This window comes from Dipodomys spectabilis, unplaced genomic scaffold (assembly GCF_019054845.1).
Source record: "Dipodomys spectabilis isolate Male_0828 unplaced genomic scaffold, ASM1905484v1 ptg000096l, whole genome shotgun sequence".
Lineage (NCBI taxonomy): Eukaryota > Metazoa > Chordata > Mammalia > Rodentia > Heteromyidae > Dipodomys > Dipodomys spectabilis.
Window position 1 is genome coordinate 14,968,486 of NW_024870773.1, and position 18,115 is coordinate 14,986,600.

General features: G+C 39.2%; 1 protein-coding gene across 2 annotated transcripts in view; it reads right to left on the reverse strand.

Annotated features, from left to right (window-relative positions):
- The window catches only part of Pter (phosphotriesterase related), a 66,761-nt gene that overhangs the window by 27,018 nt on the left and 21,628 nt on the right, over positions 1 to 18,115 (reverse strand). The gene's annotated exons all lie outside the window — the stretch shown is intronic.

Below are 18,115 nucleotides of genomic sequence, written 5' to 3' on the forward strand. Positions count from 1 at the left end.
AAAAAGTACAGTAACTTATCTGAGAAATAAGTAGAGCAAAAAGGTTGGCAGGTATGGGTAGGTGGAAGGCATCAAATTCAAATCTCAGTATTTCTCCCCTCACCCCCCCCCCCCACCAAAAAAGAACAAAAACAAAGCTTAAGATGAAATTGCCAGTTTACATGGCTTTATGGAGAACATTTCTAAAACACTTGGCGAAGGTTGCATACCTAGGATTCATAATGAAAAAGCAACAAGAACAAATGAATCCTTCATTTGAGATGGTTTATTGTTTAAGGCCCACAGAAAGAAACAACTGAAAAAAGTTTAGTCATGATGAAAGTAATTATGATACCACTGAAAGAGAAAACCCAAAGACCTCTTTCTCCTCTAGGTACTTTCTAAGAAATTAAGTAGGTACTGAATTTCTATCAGAGACAACAACCCAGATCCAGCACTTCTATGACAAAGTCCATTTCCGAGTACAGGGATGTGGCTGACAATGAAAAATGGGCTGAAAAGTACATCCAAATACTATGTACCAAGAGCATAACTACCACCAGAAACAGAAATAATTCTGTAGGACTCCAGCCACATGTGTTCAGAGGATGAAGGAAAAACTGGCCTAGGACTGAAAAGAGAGTGTTTTTCATTGTCCTCAACTTGTTCTTACCAGAAAAACATTATTATTATTTTTTTTGTCTGTCACGGGGCTGAACTCTGGGCCTGGGCACTGTCCCTCAGCTCTTCAGCTCAAGGCTAGCGCTCTACCACTTGAGCCACAGCACCACTTCCAGCTTTTTCTGCTTATGTGGTGCTGAGGAATCGAATCCAGGGCTCATGCATGTGAGGCAAGCATTCTACCACTGAACCACCTTCCCAGCTCCCAGAAAACATCATTTTCCCACATTCCTCTGAAGGGCTAATCATGAACATTTGAATTAAATTAAATGAGATACACAGGTAAAAATACCTGTAAGTGTCTGGCACACAGCTCATGCTCAACAAACAGATTTGTTAGGATAGTTCTAAGAGGCCATCTCTAATCCACAGGTGAATCGAGAGAAAATGACTTGGAAAAGCCAGGGAAACATCTGTAATGTGCACAGTGTAATACATAGAACTAGACTAACAAAATCAGAAGTCAGTGAAAAAGAGTTACAGAGTAATAGGACAATGAGTTTCCAGCTACTTCAGTGATCCTAAATGCAGGCATTTGAGATACACTAGTCCACATAACTGGTCGACTTAGATTTTTGCCTGAAAACTTAAGGACTTCATGGCTAATGGGGCCATTGTGTTTCATAAGACAGCACTCTTCGGTAAGCCATACCTCCAATAGTTAGACCATTCACTTGGTAGCCATGAGGAAACGCGGTCAGCTTAGAGAATCATTACACAGCTGCCAGACACTATACAGGGTAAATTTTTCATTGACAACATTTCAAAGATCATTGTTCAATGCTTTAGTCCTTGTCATTGAAAGCTAAGAGTTTGTAGTTTATTCCTTCAGCTGGGAAAATCACAGTGCCATTAATAATAGACTCCACTCTCCATATGGGTTAATTGGCATTTCCTTCCTTCTGGCGGATGGAGATACAGATGCATTCCGAAGACCACAGAGGGGCCAGAATTAGGATCAATTGATTAAACACTCCCACTTTTACTAGCAAAGTACCAAGCCACATATTTAATTGATGTGTAGTTGAAAGAGCAACGTGGCACATTTCAAGCTTACAAGCTGTGTCTTTGTGAAAAATATCACTTAGGAAATGTCATCCCTTGTGGGAAACTCTTCTAATGCTCTCAGACGGAGCTGCCTGGCTTTCCTACGATCACACACAGTGCAAAAGCCACACTTGGAAACGAAGAAAAGATGAACGAGCAGACTGCAGCCTGTTCTTCTGTAAGCTGGGATACAACTTTGAGTGGAGTTAAGTATGTCTCTAGAATTCATAGTTGCCAGGCTAGGAAGCCCTTTTCTGCCTATTTTCAGCCCGGAAGATGTTCTTTTCTCAGGATAGATACAGGCAAGGAGCTATTCAAGACCTTTCATCTCAGAGATGAGGTTCTTAGACCCAAGAAGGAAGGGCTGGACAATGACAAGCAATGCACAATTTGTGTAGATGGGAGAGACTTTCAACAAGAAGGCTTCTGGCATTTTCCAGAGCATGCATGGGAAGTTTTGATAGCTTCACAGGCTTGCCCAGAAGCCAGTGGGGAAATGGATAGCTGGAACTATAAACATGTTTGACAGACTCTTTAGTGATTCAAATGTGAAATCTGAATAGTCTAAGAGACAGGAGAGCTTGCAATTACTAGGACAGCTAGGCCAAAGGAAACAACTCCTCTAAACTTGATTAGGTCTAAAATAAAAAAGGAATATTAAGAAAAAGACAAAGGTAGAGAATGAGAACACAGAAAAATGCTACTACAACTACACATTTGAAAACTGGAGACCGTAGGATTTGTCTATGGTTAAATACATGCATTAAAAAACTTTTGTAAAATAAGATACCTGCCTGATACCTGAAGATTTGGGGGAAGAGATCATTTTTGTTTATTTTCACCGAGATTCTGCTACAGCTGCTTCACTCTGGACATACACTTAATTATTCTATCTACCCAGGCTGAAACCCATTCCAGTTGCATTTCACATTTCAGAATGAGAACTCTCAGAACTATGAATACTTGAATCAATGGGATTTCTTTTCAATGTAATACCCACTATATATCATCCTCTCTATTTAGACATTCTTCCCCTACCTGCCTCCAAGGCAATGGTCCTAGAGCTGGTGAGAAGTGTCCAATTTGCCATTTTAGATGTGGTGGTCAAATTTAGCAATTTGATTTTTCTTTTAGTGAACTGGTTTTCAGTTTCCTTCCCCAACCTCTCCCATAACTATAAAAGGCTATACCCTACTCAGGTTCCATTTCACTCATTTCTTTCTCTGAACATCCTGGCGGAAGAAGATGATGGAAAGAGGAAAAGTGTTCCAGGAGAGACAGGTAGGGTATGGCTACAATTTAGAAGAAAATCAGAAGGTTTGGTCTGAGATGACAACAGGGGGATAGCCAAAAAATAAACCAGAAGCAGTAAGAGATAGAGCAGATGGAACTTTCTAACTGGACTTGTTGACTTGTGAATGTTAAAAAAGTATCCTTCAAATAAATGGCCCAAATATATCAGCACTTGTATACATTTTTTATGTGTTACATCACACAGCAACAGCAGCACTGTATAAACACTGCACTTACGGCTGACATTTGATTTGTGACAAAAATATTTTTAAAAACAGTGTAATATTTCCTAAAGTTTGTTTGAATACTTCTATCATATGTAGGTTCTATTTGGTGACAGTCCTTTCCCCAAACAGTGTGGATCTGTTTACTGAACACCAGCAAGCCAACTCCAGGACTTCCTCTTACACCCAGCCAATACCTTCCCACGTACCTACAGATTATGGTGAAGTGGTTCCACTGCATGCAGATTTATAACTTTTAATATTTTAAACACTGTCAAAAAATCAGTAGCCACACTTAGAAAGAAATCCAACCACTTCTTCCCAGAGCAATAACAGGATCCAGCAAGTTCTTCAAACTGTGACATAAATAAAACAAAATGGCTCCGAGATGCAAATGAGCCACTTGGGTGTTACATTCAGAGGAAAATGGTTGGTTTCATTTGCAAGTTTTTTTTTCCCATTAGTCTAAGAAAGTAGATAGACAATTAAAGCCAGTAACAACAATAACGAAAAAAAATCCCTAAAATGAAACATATATTAGAGATATCACTTGTACCTTAATTTGATTCTTCAGTTTGGTTAAAAAATGGGCCATCTAGTCAACCTCTATGGACTTTGGTAACTAACAATAGCTCATTCTTGAATTTGTCACCTATTTGGTCAACCAACTGAAAACATACTCTCATGTTTCAAAAAAAGAAAAATAAAAGGAGGGAAGTCAGAGGCCAATGTGAAAGAGAGGAGAATGAGGGAGGAAGAAAACAGTATCTACACATGTCAAAATATAGCATTAGTCACTGCTGACTATAGTGCTATTCTAGCATTGGGATCAGTGCAATAGTTCTGTCAAAACACTGTCTGAATGACTGACACTCATTTTCTTTGAAAAGCCAGGTCTCATCTTAGGCCCTCTCTTTCTCAAAAGTTTCCATGCTCAACACGGTGGAACAGTTAACGTAAATGTTTGATTTCTACACTCCCATCAGCTTTGAGAAGAAAACACATACAGAATTCCTAGACAGAACAGTTACAACTGTGTTTCCTTCACAAAGGCTAAGAACTCTGAGTCTGTTTCCTTAGCTGTGAAATTTTTTTCTAATGACATCTTTGCTTCTGTGATATCCTTTGACCTGAAATTTCCTAACTACCAATGCAGTCTATTTATTTATTGCAGTACTGTAGATTGAGGAATAGAACCTATGGCTAGTACTGCTAGACAGCTACTCTACTACTTTAACCAAGATTCAAGCCCTTTAGTCTTTTAGTTTATTTTTCAGAGTCTCACACTAACATTCTAACTACATTCCTCCTACTTTTGCTTTCTGTGTATCGGAGATTACAGGTGTGAACCACCATGCTCAGCTCTCTTTTCCCCCCAGTACTGGGGTTTGAACTCTGTCTCTTCATGCTTGCTTAGTCAGTTGGCACTTTACCACTTGGGCCACACCTTCAGTCTGAGCTTTTGTATGCAGTGGATATAGTCCTGCAGATTTTCTTCCCTGGGTTACCTGTGATCTTCTGGATTTCAGCCTCATGTGTAGCTAGAATTACTGATGTTGTTCACTGGTGCCTGTTAACCATGCCCAGCTTGCTCTTCACATATGGTCTCTCAAACTATTTTTGCACAGGTCTTGAACTGAAGTCTTCCTATCTCCATTCCCAAATAGCTGGGATTATTATGCATCTACTACCATACCTGGCTCCCGTGAAATGTATTCCTTAAGAATGGCTTTGAAAATACATATTTTACAAACACGTGTGATATATACCTGTATTTATGAAATATAGGAACTTGAACTTCAGTTTCAGGTCCTGCAAAATTTAAAAGCCTTAGGAGGAATGTGTGGTTTAGAAGAACCTGAAACTTAGAATCTTGGTCCAGTATTTCCTTACTGCATGACTAGAAAATTTTAAAAGCTTCTGTGAAGTTAGTTTCCTAACAGGAGAACCTGAACATCTACCCTAACTACCATAGAAAATTTGAGATGGAAAGCAATGATGATGATACATCACAGCGTTATTGAAGCTATAAAGCACCATACAAATGTTTGGAATTACTATTATGCATCCAACTTTGAATTATTAGTATTTTTTTTACAAATATTTGCTTAGTATTCCTTAGGCAAATTGACCTAAACTTGTTCTTCCTAAAAACTAACAATAGGGGGTTGAAGTTTACGAATCAAACCCAGGCTGTAATTTGCTTATAAATGAATTCCTTTGCTTGAGGCCTGTGATGGTTAAGAGTTGATTGACTGTTGCGATTGACATCAGAACTCATTAGGCTTTTGGAAATGCCCACCGAAGTGATTAGAGCTCCAGGAGGTCCTCATTATCCACAAGTAACTGGAACTGGAAGTGCCTTTTTAAATGAATGTACTTATGCAGTATATTAGTCTCTATCCATGGCCTCCATTGAACCTGCTTCCCAATATTCCTCTTCTTGGGCAGCCCCAAACCCCTCCCCCTGAACCTGAGCTGGCCAATGAATCACTGTAACCAAAAGCATAAGGCAGACTGGGGGAAGCTAGGTTGGGATGTAATCTTTGGGTGCACCCTCTGCTTTTGTGTTTTGGGGAACTGGCGCTGCAGTGTAAGAAGTCTACCCATACTCATGTGGATAAGGAAAGAGCCCTGTGACTCCACAGAGCTATCAGATCTCACCTCTCAGGGTCTTCCACTGAGCTCAGCCCTGTGGAAGCTAGCAGACAGGCCAGTGACCTTCTTTTGATGTTCTAGTCCAACCAACATCTGGACTGAGTCAAGGCCCAGTGTATGAGCCACCCAGGAGAGCAGGTCTAGTCCACAGAGCTGTGGGACATAACACAATGGTTGTTTGAAACAAGAACACAAGGGTGTTCTAAGAGCTGAATGGAGTTAGTGTCCTTATTATATTTTTTTACAAAAATCCCAAAGAACCTTCTCATCTCTTCTACCATATGAAGACACAGCAAGAAGGTAAATCACTTATAAACCAAGAAGAAGATACCAAATTCACAAGGCCTTGGTCCTGGAATTTCAGTCTCCAGAACTCTGAGAGATGACTGTCTTGTTTGTAAGCCAAAAAATCTATGGCATTTTGTTATAGAAGCCTGAAGAATCTAAGATAGGTGGCTTCCTATACAAAATAAGGGATAGAGAGACAAACACTGAATAACAATGTCACTTCTAAAGGGTTGAGTAAACATGTGAAACTCTAATAAGAATGTTAGGAAAGTAAGGCATAATTATATATGTGTCATGATTGCCCACAATGAAGAAGTATTATGTGTTGGATTTTGTGAAGAGGTGAGTGGGGTAGTTTCTCTGACCAATTTGATTGTACAGTCTCTATTTGATCTTTGTATCAATGATGAAAATAATTAGATTTACAAAAGTTTTTGGAAGACACTTTTGCCCTGTGTGTCTCTGTGTATCTGTGTGTGTGTGTGTGTGTGTGTGTGTGTGTGTGTGTGTGTGTGTGTGTGTGTGTGTCCGTGTCCGTGTTTGCCATGCATGCGTGGATGCATGCGCATGCGCGCGCACACACACACACACACACACACACACACACACACACATCATTCCTGGAGCTTGAACTTGGGGGCTAATAGGTTCTGTTCTACAGCTTTTCTGCTCAAAGCTAGCACTCTGCCACTTGAGGCACAGCTCCAATCTGGCTTTTTGGTGTTTAATTATAGATAAGAATCTCACAGACTTTCCTGCTCAGGCTGGCTTTGAACAATGATCCTCAGATATCAGCCTCCTCAACAGCTAGGGTTACAGTGCACTCAGCAAGACAACCTTTCTCCTCTTCCTCCTCCTCCTTTTCTCCTTTCAAAATTTAATCAAGGTCTTCTACTAAGCAGTCATTGTACAACTAACTCTCTTTGAAGCGCCTGTCTTGCTTTCTCCTCTTAGGCTACCAAGGGTCCAACTCTGTCATCTCATTTGGCTTTGCATATCTCCCTGGATTCTCTTCCATCAGCCTCATGTCAACCTGTATCATGACTTAAGGTTTTCAGTTGTATTTTGCAAGCTATTTACCTCATGTTACTTGACATTTGTGAATATGTATAGCTATTACCTAAATCTGATGGAAAAGATTGCTGAGAAGCTAGACAGGAGCAAAAACTGATTATTAAAGATACAGGAAGGGCTTGAGTGAGAACCATTTCGTGAGTGGTCAGTGCATTTATGCAGAGATTTGGTTTATCTAATTTCCCAGAGGTGGAGGAGGGCTTCTAATGATCCCATCATGTAATGATATTCTGTACAAACTTGCCCCCATTATTGGGCTACAAGCTTCATCAGGGTAGAAGTGAGATGGGAATCTCAATCTCAATGTACTTTTTTTCTTCTTCAGAAAAGTAACCTAATATTTTAATGAACTAATTACTTGAGATACTTCGGCAATACCTTTTATGTATATTTTTTGTTGCATACTTTTTGAACACCTTTTCTTCCTTCCTTCCTTCCTTCCTTCCTTCCTTCCTTCCTTCCTTCCTTCCTTCCTTCCTTCCTTCCTTCCTTCCTTCCTTCCTTCCTTCCTTTTCTCCTTTCCTATTTTATTATTTTGTAGAATGAGAGTCTTTCCTTGAGATATTTGCATATATGCACAAGGGTACTTTGGAATTCACCTTCTCCACCATAGTCCCACTCCTTCCCTCCCTCCTTCCCCCATCCTCATTACTTATATAGTATCTAGCATTTGGTCCAAATTGAAAAAGTAAACAGAGCCAATAGTGTTGTTCCAAAATGAAGGACAATTAGCTATAATGCTGAAATTCCAAAGGACCTCTTAATCTTTCTTTTTCTTTCGTTCTTTCTTTCTTCTTTCTTTCTTTTTTGCTTTTTTAATGAAGCTGTTTTATTTTTTAATTTTTATTGTGAAGGTGATATACTTACAGAGGGGTTACAGTTACATACATCAGGTAAGGAGTACATTTCTTTTTGAACAGTGTCACTCCTCCCACATTTCCTCCCAGATTTTCCCCTCCCAATCCCTTAATCCCCCTCTTGTTTTCTTTCTTTCTCTCTCTCTTTCTTTCTTTCTCTTTCTTCCTTCCTTCCTTCCTTCCTTCCTTCCTCCCTCCCTCCCCCTCTCTCTCTCCCTCCCTCTCTCCCTCCCTCCCTCCCTTCTTCCCTCCTTCCTTCCTTCCTTCCTTCCTCTTTGGTTTTTCTTCCTTCTCTTTCTTTCTCTCTTTCTGTTGAAATTTGTAGTCAGACACAACATGTGAGACTGTACTCCAAATTCCACCATATGAAAATATCCTAAAATAATTATATTTTTCCATGTGCAAACATAAATGTCACTGCAAGTTTTGCCTTTTTAGTGAAAATGTGAAAGTTTGTATCTAAAATTCTCATGCCTATGAAGTAAATCTAAAGTGTGATACTGTTTTCCTTTTTCTTTTTAACTGATACATAAAAGTCACACAAACTAATGGAACATCATGTGTTGTTTTGCTTATACACACATATACACATACTAATGTTCCAATCAGGTTATGATATCTTACTCCCTCAAAAAAAAATTTGTGCTAGTCCTGAGGTTTGAACTCAGGGGCTGGGCTCTGTGGCTAATCTCCTTTTTCTCTATGGCTGAGCTCCTTTTGCTCAAGGTTACCACTTGAGCCACACATCTACTTTTGGCCTTTTGGTAGCTAATAAGAGTTTCATGGACTTTCCTGTCTAGGTTGGCTTTCAAATGCTGTCCTCAGATCTCAACCTCCTGAGTGGCTAGGCTTACAGGTGTGAGCTTTCTTTTTCTTTTTGAGACAGTGGTTAGAGCCCAGTCTAGGGTCCTCCTGCCTCAGCTAGGATCCTAAACACCAGGATACAGAAATGTGCTACCTTAATAGGTAGCTTTATTGGTATAAACATTCATAATTCTTTTTTATACTTTATCATTATCTGTAGTCACCCGTCAGCACAATAGAACACCAGTGCCATTAATAAACTTTTCCCATCTCTCCCCCTCCCTCTCCTCTCCTCAGCCTCTGGTAACCACCATACTACTTTGAAAATCTATTAGATGAACTTAAAAATTATATGAATGAGAGCCTGCCCTACTTGTCTTTATGAGTCTGGCTTATTTCACTTAATAGAATTACTCCATTCAGTTGTTGGGAATGACAGGATTTCAACCTTCCAAGGGTTGTTTTATTACATTGTTTATAAGGACCTCATTTTCTTTACCCATTTATTAGCTGAAAGTCATTAAATGACTTCCATGACCTGCTATTGTGAACAGTGCTGGAATACACATGGATATTAGATATCTTAAGGATTTCACTTTCTTCGCATAGATTTCTGGTAGTAGGATTGATGCATCACATGGCTGATATATTTCTAAGTTCTTTTAGAAGTTTCCAGACTGTTTTTCCACAGTGGCTGGACTGATTGATAATCTCACTAGCAGGGTATGAGACTTGCCTTCTCTCTAGCCACATCCATAGCATTGTGTAATATTCACTCTAAGTGTAATAAGATAGCATCTCATTATGGTTTCACTTTTCCTGATAATTAGTGAGGCTGGGCCCTTTTCTGCTGTTAGCTATTTGTATGTCCTCCTTTAAGAAATATTTACTTAGGCGCATTGTAAATTTTACCAATAAAGTTTTGTGTGTGGGGGGATACTGAGTTGTTTAGAGTTCTTTCTATATTCTGGAAATGAGTCTCCTGTTGGATGTATAGTTTGTGAGTACTTTCTCCCCTGTCAATGATTTCCTAACACTTGTTAATTTTTGCCTTTGTTCTCTATGATTTTGACATCTTATAAAAAAAATTCTTATTCATCCCAAAGTCCTAATGCATTTCTCTTATGGTTTTATTTTTCTAATGGTTTTGTGCTGCCGGTTTTACATTTGGATCTTTGAATTTATGTTGAGTTTTGATTTTTGTTTATACTGTGAGATAAAGGTCAAGTTTTCATTCTTCTGTGAAGAGATACTCAAGTTGCCCAACACCACTTATTGAAAAGACTACGTTTGCCAATGTGGTAACAGCTTTATTGAAGTCTTTTGCTCACAAGTGTGAGTTCTTTTCCATGTCATTCCATTGATCTATGTCTGACTTTATATCACTCTCATGCTTTTTAATTGTGATAGTGCTATATGCAGGCATATTATTTTTGTAGTATGTTTTAAATTCAGGGAGCTTAATGCAATTTTTTTTCATTTTTGCTCAGGATTGCCCTGGCTACTCAGTGTTTTTTGTAGGTGATTCCATACACATTTTAGGATTGTGTTTCTCAGTTCTACGGGGAAAGTGGTAATTTGATAGGGATTGACTTGATACTGTAGATAGCTTTGGGAAGCAAGGGAGTATTTAACAATACTGATTCTTCCAATTTCTCTGAGCAAGGTTTTTTAAAAAAGTATTTTCCATAGAGGTCTTTCATGCTATAAAAGTGTCTAAATTTGAAATGGCCTCCCCAGTAGCCAAATACCAAATCTCCAAGGCATTTACTTGGAATTATTGCTGACATATATATCTGAACACATAGTAAAGGAAAACAGGTCACACAATTTCAGTTTTGTGTGAATAGTGGCAACTAGTTTAAGTATTTAAAAATGTCTATACCACTTAAGGCATTTAATTTGTACTTGCAGCACAGGAAATGCCAAATAACCATGTTTAATTTTTCATGAATAGAAATCTACTTTCACATTCCAGGAAAAATAAAAGCTTTCCATTTGAAATAGCAACTTAGTCCTTAGAAATCAGTAGAATGACTCACACTGTGGGGATCCAATAGAAATCATCCACTGTAAGGGAATTACAATGCATCTGACCACTCCAGTGAGTAGTTTGTGAAAATAAGCAAGATTATAGTGGACCTAGTAATGAGAACACAGCCCTCCTCTGTATAAGGCTGGCAAAAGTGAAAGATTTCCCAGATTTCAGAAAAAAAAATGTAACAACCATGCCATTCTCAGTCACAAGAATATTATCTGCCTATAGGAATCTGCCTTAAATTAATCTCTAGATGCACATTACAAATATTTAAGTATAAAAGTTTCAATGTGGTCTTATTTAGAACAGTCACAAGAATATCTTTTTTTTTATTCTTTTTTTTTAAAGAATATCTTATAAGAGATTATCTACCTCTATGATAGAACTTTATATAGCTATTCACATTGTCATTTTAAAGAATATTTCATGGCACAGGTAGATATCCTTGTTTTAATATGTGAAAAAGCAAAATGTAAAACTATTTTTAAGTAAATTTATGTAGTGTATATATGTATGTCACTTTGTGTGCATGCTTGTATATAGAGCTTAACAATTAGACATTAAAATGTTATGTTTAGGGCTGGGAAAGTGGCTCAGTGGTTGAGCGTTTGCCTTGCATGGAATAGGTCTTGGGTTTGATTCCTCAGCACCACACAAGCAGAAAAAGCCAGAAGTGGCACTCTGGCTCAAGTGGCAGAGCACTAGCCTTGAGCTGCCCAGGCCTAGAGTTCAGGCACCATGACTGACAAAAAAAAAGTTATGTTTACCATTGGCTGGAAGTCAAAATAAACATCAGTTTTTCTTCACTATGATTTAATAGTCTTCTCAGTTTTTTTATGTTTATCTATTATATTCATAACCATTGAAAGTGGATATGATGGAAAAAAGATCGATGTTAACTGATCAGCTGCCTAATCAAATACAGATGGTCAATCTCTCACCTGACGAAAAGAGGCAGATAAAAATTTCTGAACTCGGGGCTGGGAAGGTGGCTCAGTGGTAGAGCGCTTGCATTGCATGCATGAGGCCCTGGGTTCCATTCCTTAGCACCACATAAGCAAAAAGAAAAAAGCCAGAAGTGGTGCTATGGCTCAAGTGGTAGAGCGCTAGCCTTGAGCTGAAGAGCTGAGGGACAGCGCCCAGGCCCAGAGTTCAGGCCCCACGACCGGACCCAAAAAAAAAAAAAAATTTCTGAACTCAAGTGTTATTTTACCATTTATTATCATGAAGTTGTCTGAGATTTCTTTTTCTTGTGCAAGTACTTCAAATTAAATGGCATGCCCTTCCCGGGGCGATGGTTTACATTGACTAAATTCCAGCAGTTTCACCCAGTCTTTAGTGGAATGACTTTGAAGTCAACTTGACATGATACTCCAGGACTCCAGATGGAAGCCCAAACATAATTTTGGAAAGGCTCAGTATCCTGAATAACAGTTCTCATTACAATCAAGCCAGATAAGAGCGGAGAGCCCAATGGAGTACACATCTTTGGAGGATTAAGATTAGAAATGGGAGTGAAAGGATTGTCAAAGTTACGATTTATAATAAAGTATCAGCAATTATGAAATGTACAGTGTAAAATTATGCTTGTGAAAAGGAAAAAGAAATCCAGTAAAAGGCTATTTTAAGTTAAGATGCACCATAAAAGGATAGAACCACATAATATTTTGTAAGGGTGATGGACAGTCTTGGGAGATTAGCAGAAAAGCAAAAAAGAGAAAACAAAAACAGATGTTTTATAAATGTGATAACTATTTATTGAGCACCTATTAAGTAGGATCCTATGTTGGGCAAGCAAAATCTACGAGAGGTGCAAAGATAGAGACTTTCCTATTATCACTTGGAATCCAAGGACCAACAATGGTAATTTTCATTCACTGACTCTGCTGTCATTTACTGTGTGCCAACTAGGGTCAGGTGTCACTTAAAGTACTTTACAGTTCTTTCCCTGGATTTTCAGTAATGTTGCTGGGTTGATATCACATGACAAAAACTGAGGCCAAGAAAAGAAAAGAAGCTTGTCACAGGGTGGGAAGACTTTGATTTAAACTTGAGTACGCTTACAGAATGTCAAAAGATGACTTCACAGTTCTCTTCAGGTTAATCAGACCAGTTTAGCCAATGATGACAATGGTAATTGCATCCTTACTGAGTGATTATTATGTGCCAAATACAACAGTTGGTCATTTATATGGATGCTCACATTTAGTGCTTAGACCGAATTTACATTCCTTCTGATATTTCATCTACAAGTATCTGGGGTTAACAAACCAACCCATTAGGATATCAGCTGAGACTCTTGTCTCTTCCATGGTTACTTGGACTCTATATCTTATAAATCTCATCTGTTTAGCTTCACCTTAATTAATCTTTTCACCTATTACCTCCAGTGAGAGCCATCTTGCCAGTGGTTCACCATAGTCTTCTTTTTTTTGTTTGGGTCCGGTTGTGGGGCCTGAACTCTGGACCTGGGCGCTGTCCCTCAGCTCTTCAGCTCAAGGCTAGCCCTCTACCATTTGAGCCACCGTGCCACTTCTGGCTTTTTTCTTTTTGCTTATGTGGTGCTGAGGAATCGAACCCAGGGCCTTATGCATGCAAGGCAAGTGCTCTTCCACTGAGCCACCTTCCCAGCCCTCAAGATAGTCTTCTTATCCATGTCCTAGGTAGGAGTCTTTCTGAAAGATAGATCCAAACAGGTCTCTCCTTGACTCCTCATTCTGACTGTGTGTGTGTGTGTGTGTGTGTGTGTGTGTGTGTGTGTGTGTGTGTGTGTGTGTGTGTTAGTCCTTAGTCCTGGGGCCTGAACTCTGGGCTTAGGCGTTATCCCTGAGTTCTTCAGCTCAAGGCTAGTGCTCTATCACTTGAGCTACAGTGCCACTTCTGGCTTTTTCTGCTTATATGGTGCTGAGGAATTGAACCCAGGGCCTCATGCATGCAAAGCAAGCACTCTACCACTGAGCCACCTTCCCAGCCCCCATTCTGACCCTTTGAAACAAATCTAAATGTTGAGCCTTGCAGTAGCCCTTGAACCCATCTGTCCTTTTGGCTCACCTACATTGAACTGTCCAGGCTTCCCTTGGTTGCATGAATGGGTTTCTACTTCTTTCGTCTTGGCGTAAAAAAATCCAATCCACTCTGACTTTGCTTCCTCTTCCACTGTCATGAATAATGTCTACTGGCTCTTCTACTGTTTCTCATTTGATGCTTTATTCAGTGTTCCTTCTTATACAAACAATCTAGGCTAGGTACCAATGTTACCTATCTTCATACCATTTAAACTTGAACATGCACCTTTTCTGTTTTATGTCTCTCAGACTTTGATCTCTGTGAGGGCAACTCCATGTCTTATTTGTTGCTCAGTTCTTTGCCCTCTGCAGCACCTGTCATGTAGTAAGCAACCGGCATGTATGTGCTTACTGCTTGAAAACATACCATGAAAAAAGCAAATTCCAAAGCAAGAGCAAGGAAATAATAAACGGGAATAGAATCAGGGCAGGAAAGAACAACATAGAGGTAGAGTCCCTGGAATATGTAATATATATTAATATAGTATTCATATATTAATGTAATTAGTAATATAATAACATATTATATATTAATTGATAATATATTATCAGATCATGGCATACTCCTTCCTTTTATGGTACACCACATCATTCGTCTGAATCAGAATACCTAAAATTACTTAAAAATCACAGGAAACAGTTACATCAATTTCAGGGTGACAGATTTTTGAGGCCATGTGTATTTTTTTAAACTTTCCATATCTTCCCACTCCATTCCCTTTGAAAACACTAAATGACACTTTTGCATATATCCTTCTGTGCCTGACACAGTGCTTCATGGGAAATACATATCCCATTGTCATTAAACTTTCCCTTACTAAGCAAGAAAATAATAGTAAGTGATTTCATCTTCTAGAACATTCCCTCTCTGAATCAGTGGAAGCTAGCTGTCAATCACAGAATGATACATAACTAGGAAAGTAGCATCCACAATTCTTCTTTTATAAGAAATAACACAGACAGTGGCTCTCAGACTAGTGTTTTCCATATGTAAGCCATCCATATTCCTTTCTTTCTTTTTTTTTTTTTTTGGGTCCGGTCGTGGGGCCTGGACTCTGGGCCTGAGCACTGTCCCTCAGCTCTTCAGTTCAAGGCTAGCACTCTACCATTTGAGCCACAGTGCCACTTTCGGCTTTTTTCTTTTTGCTTATGTGGTGCTGAGGAATCGAACCCAGGGCCTCATGCATGCAAGGCAAGCGCTCTACCACTGAGCCACCTTCTCAGCCCCGATATTCCTTTCTTTTCAAAGGCAGTTTCATTTTAGAATGATCTTCCTTGAATCACAGAAGGCTTTTGTGATTGATTGTGTTGTACAAGAAATGGTGTGTCTCAAAGGTATTCCCTATCAAATTGTCTCAGGTGCTTCATTTTGAAGACCACACAGTTAATTCTCTTCCAAGGAGTCTTGATTTTGGCTGCTCTGACAAATTTAAGAGGATTTAAAGGGATCCAGTGTCCTGTATATAGTTTTGGATGTTTAGACTTAGCCTATTTTGGTTTAAAAAAATAGTATCCAAAAATTAGTTCTGTGCTCTCCACTCTTCAATTCTACGCCAATGGGACATAATTTTAGTTACATACAATTCAATGCCCTCATTAGCATTGTATCCTCTTCCTCAACGCATCATCAGCTTTAACTAGTCTTGAAATAGAAAGAAAAGCTAATCTAATTTACAGATCAAAGCAGTTTGGCATTTAGTTCTTAGCATATAGGAAGGCAACCTAAAGAAGCCAGAAGAAATAATTTTGTCCCTAGGAAGCTAAGCAACACAGGATCTAGTACAAGCAGAACCTTCAACGAGAAATTGCTAGGTTTCATTTATTAATGGGACACTTACCATGTGGATGTTAGGGAGGAGACTCAACGTAAGTGTCCTGGGGGATGGGTCAGGACAACATTCCCCAACACTGGAAAAACCAAGAAAGCTTCCTAGAGGAGGTGACACATCATGGTATAAGTACATAAGGATAAGTTATGGGAACGGTAAGCAATTTGGAGGGGCTTATGCACGGGTTGCATGTCTGGTCAATTTTGACAAACACTGACATGGCCGCAGAAGCTGTGACATTGTATTAGGATGGGCAGTTGGAAGGGAAAAAGGACGAATGGATGTTGAAGAGGAAACTAGAGGGTGAGTTCAAAAGCTAAAAGAAATCGTTCCTCATTCCTCAGGATCTTCAGAGGAGAAGTTCATTTCAGAGCCCACAGTTAGCCTGGATGAGGCACACTCAAGGTTTTTTTCCCTGTAATTTGCTGAAGTATTGCAATGATCATCCTCTGAAATCAAAATTAGTAAACTGTAAAGTTGATTAAAAACCAGCACAACTGAAACACTTACCTGACCTCTAAAACACACTACTTATTGATCGAAAAAGTGAAATCAGAATACTTGAATGGAATGGAGAGTTCATAATAACTGAACTCTGAACTCTCTCTCTTTCTCTCTCACACACACACACACATACACATGAACACTAGCCTATATATATAGCATTGTATGAAGGACTATGTCTTCATAAAACTGTAGGGAAGTCTCAGCTTTCTACTACTTTCATTACCTTTGAGAGATTATGGAAAACCCAAAGTGTTATTTACAATAATATTGCTGGGTATTCCCCTGAAGAGCGCAAGACACTCTGCACATTTTAATTAAATCTCATAATGTCCAAGAGAAGTAAACAAGGAACAAATACCAGGCAAGGCATCAAAAAGTATCCAACAGTGGAAGAATGGACCATACGATGTACTTTGGGATGAAATTCACTTTTCATTATTATTGTTCCCATTTCACCAATGAGGAAATGGAGTTATTATTTAGACAGGAAAGAGGAACCTGCATTCCATTTTCGCGAAAGGCAGAATACCCAGCTGTAGGCTGTGGTAGCATCCCCTGGGAAACCTTTAAAAATAGTCTAACAACCATGACCTCTGAGATTTCTCCTAAAATGTATGTCAAAGGAAAAAAAATACATGGTATTTTTCTCATAAAGGACACAGGACATGAATCCCAGTGCAGTAGGATGCATACAGTTCCTTAGCATTGATTAAGTAGTCTATCAAGAGCTTGACTGAGTTCCTCCATAAAGGGGAAGTTCTTATTTGCACTATAATCTCTGTTTCCTTCAGCTCAAGAAAGGAGTGGGCACTGGTCTCGGAGTAGGTTAGAGCATTCTGATGATACAGTATGAATGACAGAGCTAAAAAGGTGAAGAGACTGTATGGCTTGCCTGTGTGCCCTGTGAATTCACATGTTGGAAGCTTGGCCCTGCGTTGTGGCAGTGTGAGAGGGGCTGGGGCCTGTAAGAGGTGAGCCTAGTGAAAGGTCATTATCTCCATGGGTGAACAGACTTAAAGTGGTTCCTCTGGGGCATTGGTCAGTTCTGGCAAGAGTATTGTTATGAAGAATGTGCCTTGCCCTGCACCAGTGTGCCTGGCTTCCTGTCTCATACTTTGTCTCTCTTACACATGACAAGAGAAAGAGAGATGTCATTCACCATGCTGTGGCCTCCAAACCTATAGCTCAGCCAATCTCCTTTCTTTATAGAACATCCAACCTCGTGTGTTTTATCACAGCAACACAGAACAGTTTATGGACAAGAAAACTTTGGATAGGTCCTGACTCTTGATTCTTCTCTTAGAATACTGGTACAGACCCTCAAGTCAGATTCTAAAAAAACAAACCAACAAAACAACAGCAAAAACGTGGTATTACAATATATGATCTAGCTTACTAGCATTATTACTCTGTGTGTGTGTGTATGTGTGTGTCTTTTTTGTTTATATAGGACTTGAACTCAGGCTTCTCACTCAAGGCTGGTGCTGTACTACTTTCAGCTTTTTGATGTTTAAATTGCCATAAAAGTCTCTAGGATTTGTCTGCCTATTTGGCTTCAAACCAAGATCTCAGTTTCTTAAGTAGCTAGATTACAGGCTGGAGGCACTGATGCCTGAGCCCCTTAATGATACTGTCACATTAGGATATCACTCTCTCCATCCAACCTTTAGGTATAGTTCCCATGGAAAAAGACACCCAAATTTGAAAAAAGTCACATATATGTCTGTATATGTATACACACATATACATATATGTGTATACACACATATGT